Source organism: Melanotaenia boesemani, chromosome 8, assembly GCF_017639745.1.
Source record: "Melanotaenia boesemani isolate fMelBoe1 chromosome 8, fMelBoe1.pri, whole genome shotgun sequence".
Lineage (NCBI taxonomy): Eukaryota > Metazoa > Chordata > Actinopteri > Atheriniformes > Melanotaeniidae > Melanotaenia > Melanotaenia boesemani.
The window spans coordinates 14,436,798-14,443,872 of NC_055689.1; the positions used below are offsets into that span (position 1 = coordinate 14,436,798).

General features: G+C 37.3%; 1 long non-coding RNA gene across 1 annotated transcript; it reads right to left on the reverse strand.

Annotated features, from left to right (window-relative positions):
- Positions 1 to 340: 340 nt before the first annotated feature.
- On the reverse strand, positions 341 to 6,874 carry LOC121644151. The gene is made up of 3 exons (XR_006011237.1): positions 6,864 to 6,874; positions 6,176 to 6,180; positions 341 to 415 (listed from the first exon to the last, which is right to left on the reverse strand). It is a non-coding gene; the product is annotated as an uncharacterized LOC121644151 (long non-coding RNA).
- Positions 6,875 to 7,075: the final 201 nt, after the last annotated feature.

The window sequence follows — 7,075 nt, forward strand, 5'->3', positions numbered from 1 at the left end:
TGGGCAGTATATCGAGATTTTCAAATATATCGAGTCTTTATCAGGCGCAATATAGAATGAGGAAATGTCGTTTAAATCGAGACAGCTTGTTTTGAGTCAAAAGCATCTTTTCTTTTGCATTTTGCACAGCTGTACATTTGTTAAGGTCATTGAAAAGTATTTTTAATTTATTTTGTTTTAGGAGCATTTAATTTAATATAAAGGTACTTTAATTTCAGTCAGCTGTTTTAATGCATATGTGCTGCTGATACTTAATAAAAGTATATTTAGCACTGAAGGCCGTAAATTAGAACTGTCTCTTTGGTTACTTGACAAAAATAACTAACTAAATAAATATATCGAGATATATATCGTATATCGTAATTCAGGTAAAACATATCGAGACATAAGATTTAGTTCATATTGCCCTGCCCTACTATAAAATCATGTTGAGCTGACCTTCCTTCACTATGTCCACAGCAACAGTATCTTTGAGCTGTTATGGTCAAATACAGCGGGGGGCTTGTTGGACTAGAGCAAAGTTGATTGATAGGCAGCCCTGCAACATCTACCTGCTATTACCACGGTACTAGCAGTACACTAGAGTTGGACAGAATAACACAAGTAGCTCTCAAGCTGTTTCTCTGTTTACAGCTGGACTCTGCAATTGAGGAAAGGGAAATCTACTACTGACCCAGTTAGGAAGCGAGTGATTGAGATGGATATCTTAGGGGTACACTGTTTGTTGTAATGGGTTTAGCATGGTTCCTTTCTCAATTCCAAACTAAAAAGTCCTGAACACCACAGCGTGCATACACTTATAACAGAGTTAATTCATGTTTAAGTCATGAGGATCCACAGCTCTTTTGCCAAATCAATACATATATTGCTGCCAAATCCACTTCACCCCATAACCCCAACCATCAGCCACAACCCACTGCACTGAATTGAAAAACATGTCCCACATTTCTTTGTTGTATCACTTGATTATACCTTCAGTGCCTTCTGCCTCTAACCTTCTGTGTGGGAGATGATTGTATGTGTATGTACAGCCAGATTTACTGCAAAGAAATAGTCTCTTAGCTACTTGAATGCTGATTCTGTCAGATGATGCTAAGGTCATAAAATCATTATTTTATTAAAGCAAAGAGAGTGTGGAAATTATAATTGTGATCATGAGGTGACAGAAGGTCTTAAAAGACTACTTTAAAGTCACAATTTTTGACACATTGAGCAATCTTACAAAAGAAACATAAAATTATGTGTATGACAGCAGCTTGTATGGGGAGTCGGGTGTATTAGTAGACACTTCCACTTTTCTGTTTTACAAAAATGATGCAACAAAAGGGAAACTTTTAGCATGTGCATAGTGCCAAGACCCATTTGAGTCTAGTTAAGTGTACATGTGGGAGTTATTCAACATCCAACTGCATCATCTTGGATGTGTTGTTCTGTTTTTATGAGCTTGGATTTCATATTTGGGTTGGACAGACACATATAGATGCATTTTAAAAGTCCAGCTATGGTCATACCAACACAATAATATGTATTTCTTTCTAGTATCACTTAAACATGTTGAGTGATTGCCTGGAAAGCAAATGAAGGCTATAAAAAGATATCAGAGTGCTTCCATTATACATATTTTACTGTTCTAAATTCAATTAAGAAATGGCCATCAAGTGCAACAGGATTTACTTAGTGGGGTTCCAAGACTTTTGCACATATTTTTTGAATTTGCATTAATATATATTTTTTTAAATTATATAAATTAAAATGTAATGGTGTGGTAATTTGAAAAAAAGGGATCTGTTTGGATTACGTGTGGTAGATATGCAGTTTGCTTTATGGTGTCTACTCTTTTGCAGGCGACAGTATTGAAATAAGCTCTTATGTAATATCAAATTGGACCATGCATTTGGGTGCCCAAGTGGGTAGTTTGCAACCATTTACTTTTCATACTCATTCCAAATGGTTTACTTGCCTGTACTGAAGACCTGTATTTCCCACAAGCCTTAAGAAATATTGGCTCCTAGCTCCAGAGCAATATAAAATACAGAGCGCTCAGTATGAAATTGACTTTTTACAGATTATGCTGAGCACAACTGAGTTTGACACTAGTAAACTTGCAGGCACAATGCAAGGATATATTTTCAGAAAATGATGCCTAAGCCTCTTCAAAGAGATTGTAGCAAACTTCTGCAGACGTTGAAGTAATGTTGGTTGTTGTCAGTGCAGATCTAGCTGATGTCACATCTTCATCTACACACCCTTTGTAAGAAAAGCTGTCCACCTGCTTAACAATTTGATTAATATGACTTTTTTTAAACTTATTAGAGTATGAAATTATGCAGACTTGTACACATATGGGTGTATAGACCTGTATACTTATGGGTCATTGAGTCACCATTTGTAGCAGAGACACCCACCATTCCTTCCTTTCCTTTTCCTCCACATATGGTGTTTTATTACTCCAGATATTCAACATATCAATCAAAAGCCTCACACAGTTGTGGAGTGCCATGCAGTTAGGTGCAAGAGTAGTAGTAGGAAGTTAATGACACTGCTGTCGGTCAAAGAATAAAGCAATAAAATAGAGGAACAACCTGGTGGAAAGCTGTTTTACTGATGGATGTTACATGAAAATCCAGATTTTGCTGAGGTTGCCGGTGTGCATGTGACCTGTGTGTGTGTGAGAGAGAGAGACAGAGACAGAGATGGAAATTATGAAAACAGTCAAAACACACAACTAAATAGAAAATAAGCTTAGAATATGGTTTCTCTGCAAAGAAATACACCACTATAAACTATAAAACATCAGAAACACACTGTAAAATAACTTGATTCATACATAGTAATTTTTTATAATAAAAATGTAGTTTTAACTGATCGTACATGTGATCTTATGTAATTTTTGTTTGTTTTCTTAATGCTAAATTAATAATGTTTCAACATGCAATAACAATGAAACAGCTTGTATGTAGTATATGGTTAAAATTTACGTAATAGCTTAAATTGTTTCCATGATCCATTACACAGAAATGGCCAGTGTCATGGTGCCTACCCCAATGGATTTTAACAGTCTTATATATAAAAAGGAACTTTTTTTTCCTCAATTTTGTGGTTATCCACAGTGACAGGTGTTTTGTTTTATTTAACATTAGATAGGTTAAATCTAAGAACAGATCCATTTCTGTAATTGGAATGGTAACTGGTAATTTACAGCGATACTGAGTCGTAAAACATGACTAAGAAGGATTACTTTAGCTTGAGTCTATTGTTCTACTGAACAACCTGAAGTTTTAAGATTGGAAACTTTTGTAGTATTGATTAATTATCATTAAGCATATGTTTTCAAACTAAATTCAGAGACAAAATGAGCATTCTGGGTTATGTATATACAGATTTATGTCCTGACAAGTCCCCACATAATGTACAAGTTTGTACAAGTCTAATCAATGTTTGCCAATTACACTGGCTTTTCCCAGTAATTGGCTGTGCATTTGATTGCTTCCTTTTGTTTTTGTTTATGTCATGTGTCTCTTTGTGAGCTTAATACTGAGCTGTGTCTGCTTAAAGTGGCCAACAATGTTTTTAATCCACCAGTGGGCATAAATAAAAACTTTGTGTTTTTCTGCCTGCTTGATGAAGTGTCAGTGGTTGCGATGCTGACACATGTACACTAACTCACAATCAGAGTAATGAGTCCTTTGATGTAGATATATCATGGATAAATATTCATGCTGTGTTAGATGGCTTTTTGTTTTTATTTTCCAAAGCAATAAACACCTAGAAGAGAATGCATTCACCATTTTTTGTTTCCATTTGCACTCATGTCCTGTTGTATTGCAAGAGCGGGTGGTAAGGTCAAAGGGCTACCACTGTAGTCTTACATGGTTTGACAGTGTAATGGGAGGTCAGTAGTCCTAAGTGTTTATAAGAATGAGATCCAACATATTATTCTGAGGGGTGTCTATAAGAGTAAAGAGGCAGCAAGTGTGTATGTAACCTGGAAGAATTGTTATATTGCAGCTGTTTCTCGAAACAGAAATAAGAGAAAAACAGACAAATGAATCAGGGTCATCCCTTTTTTGCAGACCTTTTCTCAGGGTAATTCATAGGTTGAACACTCCAATTTAGAGCTTCACATTTAATACCCTTGAATACCTCTCTCCTTCCTCTCTTGCCTTATGCTTTAGCTCACATTCAGTCCCTGAAGAATAATCTTCAATGAATAAGAGTTTTTTATGGCTAGTTCAGGTGTGATACAGTGATGGTGGAGAAAGACAGAAGAGGCCAGAATAAAGCACACAGGAGGAGGACTAATGAATAACAGATGGGAACAGAGAAGCTGTGTTAGGGTTGAAAATGAAAGGCCTCCCCTGCAGATACCTGGCTTGTTCAGACCTACACGTTTAACTCTCCTTCTGTCTCTGATAACTTATTCTTGGTTCTCTGCAGTACAGCAACACCTGAGAACGATTAAACATTATTAGATCATCACTGATGCATTACTTAAACAGCATCATACTGCTGTAGCTGATGGAGATGGACCCAGTTTAAACTATCACTTGTAATCACCCTTTTTTGACCCTCCAAAAAGGCCACAAAATATTTTTGATAGTGACATGATTAATAGTGACAGAAAAACCTCAGTATTCTCTAACCTATTTATTCTAAATGATGAATCATTTTGCCTGTACGGGTATGGGAAAAAATCAGAGACAGCTATGTCTCTTTTTGCTGTATAACTGGATTAAGTCACTAACTACATTTAGTTTTAAGTTGATGTTGGCTTGGCAGAGTTGTGCTGCAGAAAGCCTAATTTAGCAAAAATGTGTTAGTTTGCAAATCAACATACTGTAGTAAATCAAAATAAAACTAAATGTGGTTAACAACGTCCAATTATACAGCTAAAAGAAACGCCATTCATGCTGTATAGGCAATCTACCTGACCTGACAGCCACTGAATGTCGTTGGATGATGTTGTAACTCTTGTGAACGACAGGCCTGGAGAAGAAACGTTCTCCGCCCCCCACCCACCCCCTCCATGCCAGAACACTAACAGAGAGGTGACACGGAAAATGACATCATTAAGAGAAAACTGTTAATGTTTATTTTTCAGTGTAATTTTTTCAGTATCCATCCATCCATCCATCCATCCATCCATCCATCCATCCATCCATCCATCCATCCATCCATCCATCCACCCACCCATCCATCCATCCATCTATCCATCCATCCATCCATTACTTATTACACCGCTGTTTTCCACTTGAGATAATAATCACTTAATCTATAAAAAACTTGTTTTTAGACGACACAGTATTACTAAATGGAAAATCAGACATACAAACAGTGAATCAAATCAAAAAGTCGTTTAAAATGGAAATGAAACAGTCAACCAAATTAACATTATTAAAAATCTTTTCAAGACAGACAATGATTGCCAGTTGTCATTAACGGACCAATTGAGGCCTGACTTTAGGTGTCAGTGGTTACCACTGAAGCCTGTGTTAAGGCTCAGACCCTCTGAAAACTCAGTTATGGCGAATTTTCAGTGTTTGAGTCTAGTCCAAATACCGAAAAGATTTTTTTCTTACAAAATATATGATTGTGCATTACGTTGGTTTGTGATGGCCACGCTTTATTTATTTATTTTCTTCCCTACGCACAGAGACACTTTGAAGCAGTTTGTCCAAGTAAATCAATCCCACTTGCTAAACGCATTACCGGAATACAACCTGCTGGATGGTGAAGACTATCACAGAATTTAGGATGACATGACTGACTGCCGTGGAAAACAGACTGTTTTGTCCTCGGTCTGAACTTGTTTTTACACCCAGGAGCAATACAGTAGTGTCTCTCTTTGTTTTCTCGTCTCCCTTGGTTCACCAGTCTCCATCGATCTCTCTGTTATCGCTCTCACTTTGATGCAGACAAGGGGACTCCAATCAGGACAGAGACACCTACATACGGTGTGACGTCACACTTCATAGTACTGCAAGATGGCGGTGCCCATGCTATAAAAAATAAAGTTGCGTTTCGTTTTTCTTTTATATGTTTACATTTGTCACGTTTGTTATTTAATTACTGATAAGAACAAGACTCAGTCTAGTAAATAATGATTACTTAATCAAATATGATTACAATCCTCCAAAATATAAATATGGATGACTTTACAATTCCAAGGAAAAACATCACCTATGTTGTGGCTTAATGGTTTGAGATTTAGGTAAAACATCTTGAGATCTAGAAGTTAAAAAGTAACCAGCTTCAATGAAATATACTGAGGTTATTTTTTCATGTGACCACAAATGACCTCATACAATTACGGTTTTGCATCAGGCTTATGTGTGTGCTTCTGTGAATACAAAAACAGCCTCACCTACATGCCCACTGTGCTCTACTCAGTCACTCATAACTTTATTAGAAAACAACTAATAATGTTAGATAACCCTTGGTCTGACATGTCTCACCTGAAGGGATTGATTAAATGGTTTTGTTCTATGTTAATACCTGACTGTCTGAATCCATGTCATTGAGACTGTTGTGGGTTCCATAGTGAAAATTCTCAGCCACGTCTCTCGCAATCTGTTAGGGAGACTGGATGGGTGTAAACTGCAGCCATCAATTTTTAAAGATGTTCGTCTATGCTGCCTTGGTGCTTGTACTGTTTAAAATCTTTCAGTAGACATACAGGAGTCGTGGAATTTATGTGACGGTCTCTATAGGGATAAAGCACTTTGGTGTTGCTAAACAGGGCGCGGTCCTCTTCCCCAGACGGCCATGTAGATGGATTCAGCACCACAGCTGCTGACAGTGCATTGTTCCCATCGCCCAGTCTCTGCATGATGTTTTCGGTTTACCGTTTGCTGTCTTCAGACGGGTTCCGAAACAGTCGAACTAGGGTGGGGGACTCTCCCATAAAGCTGTCACTGATGTGCATGAGTACAACAGCCAGTGGATGTTGACAACTTTATCCACTCTTTTTGCTTGGATACCAAGTTCTGTAGCCACTTCTTCTAGTTCTCACATGTGTTTGGAACTCTGAGGAAAAAATGCATACAATGAGTATGAACATCTGGAAGTGACTAGC